The sequence below is a fragment of the Rosa rugosa genome, chromosome 3 (genome assembly GCF_958449725.1).
Source record: "Rosa rugosa chromosome 3, drRosRugo1.1, whole genome shotgun sequence".
Classification (NCBI taxonomy): Eukaryota; Viridiplantae; Streptophyta; class Magnoliopsida; order Rosales; family Rosaceae; genus Rosa; species Rosa rugosa.
Window position 1 is genome coordinate 486,505 of NC_084822.1, and position 2,106 is coordinate 488,610.

A 2,106-nucleotide genomic window follows, 5' to 3' on the forward strand; every position below is an offset into this window, starting at 1 on the left:
GCCTTTCCAAGTATGGTCATTTTATCCCCATTACCCATCCCTACTCAGCAAGCCAAATCGCGGAAACCTTCATTCAAGAGGTGTTTCGCCTACATGGTTTGCCAAAATCCATAGTTTCTTACCGTGATCCAATCTTCTTGAGTCATTTTTGGGAGGCCTTCTTCAAAATCCATGACACTAAGCTCTACAAAAGCTCCGCTTATCATCCTCAGTCAGATGGACAAACCGAGGTTGTGAATCGGTCCTTAGAACATTACCTCTGGTGCTTCGTCGCCGACAAACTAGCATAATGGCACAGCTTGATTCATTGGGCAAAGTGGTGGTACAATACCTCTTACCACTCAACCATTCGGATGACTCCCTTCCAGGCCTTGTAGGGCACCCCACAGCCATCGATGAATCGATACATGCCCGGCACAATGGCGGTACTTGCCTTGGACACGGCGCTGCGTGATCAAGATGACCTCCTCGAATCGCTCCGCCACCACATGACTCTGGCTCCAAACAGGATGAAACAGCATGTCGACAAGCACAGTACGGAGCGCGAATTCAAAGTCGGCGACTGGGTCTTCCTTAAATTGCATCCCTATCGCCAGCACTCGCTCATCAAGAGGCCCTCCCACAAGCTCGCACCCAGATTCTATGGCCCCTTCAAAGTAATTGATCGAATCGAGAAAGTAGCCTACAAACTTGATTTGCCGGCCACTTCGAAGATCCACCCCGTTTTCCATGTGACGTTGCTCAAGCTTCGAATCGGCGACTCATCACCCAGCTCTCAGACTCTACCTTAGTTTGATGCTAAGGGTGAGATCGTGTGGACACCAGACAAAGTGCTCGATATGGTAGTTGTGCAAAAAGAGGTAGCTCTATTACTCAATGGCTGGTTCAGTGGAAAGGGATGCACAAGAATGATGCCACCTAGGAAGACGCCCAATCCATCGTGGCCCAATTTCCTCAGTTTGGCAGCCAAGGTCAGCTTGCATTTTAAGGGGGCGGGACTTGTTCGGAGTAGCCCAGCTAATATCCCTTAATCTCTTTTGTATTGGCCCAATAGGCCCAGATGCTAATCTTTGGAAGTATGCAATGGTGGTCCCGTACCATTGCTGTCTTCTTTCTCTTTTGTCTAGTTGCAGCAGCTCCTATATGTTGTAAACGAATTTCCCAAGATTGGCTATGAAAAATATGATTAAGCTTTGAATTCCTGCTTTTCCTTTTCTCTTAATTTGGTTCCCAACATAATCACCCTCAAATTTCTCCATCTTTTCTAATTTCTCCAAAACCGAGCTCGATGACAACATTCAGAAATCAAGAACCTATTCTCTGCAACCCTCTCCCTCTCTTTCACTCGCTATCAATGATTAAACACAGCCCAGAATTAAGAGAAAGGAAAAAAAGTCAGCAGAATCAGTTCAACGAGTTATATATATAGGCTTAATGTCACAGCGGTAATAATTCCAACAAAAGAAGGGCAAAATAGTCATTTGACAGTGCCGGCTCGACTAAGCCGATGAACAGTGAACTCAGAATTAGAAGATAGTAAATTGGAAAAGATCGAACCGTAATCCTAACCTAATTGTCCACTTGCCTTCATCATTTGAGTTAATCATATTCTTTTATTACTTATTTAATTATTTCCAATTTCTACTTAAGAAATTAAATGAAGATGTACATTTCCGGGCCAAGAAAATGGACAATTTTTAGGTGAGCATATTCACCCTCTATTGCGATTAATGCATTTTAACTTGATAATTTTCTAATCCAACCATTCATGCATGGACGGTTCATCATAAATTCATAATAGTAGTAAGTGTAGTTTTTTTTTTTTGGACAAGAAAACACTTGCATTAAGGCCCAAAAGGCACAAAGCAGATTGGACCCAATTGAAGAAAGACCCAACAAATAGAAGAGACCAGCTTTCTTAGTCACAGGCCTACTAGACGCAAGATTAGATAAGCATAATTAACTAGAAAGAGAACAGCAGTACGAAACACAACGAAGAAAACATCATAATACAAAAATAAAGAGCGTTGCGAGATATCTACAGTCTCTGCTCAGCCAAATACACTAGCGGAGGACACAGCAAGCCGTCGCGGGAGAGAACATGGA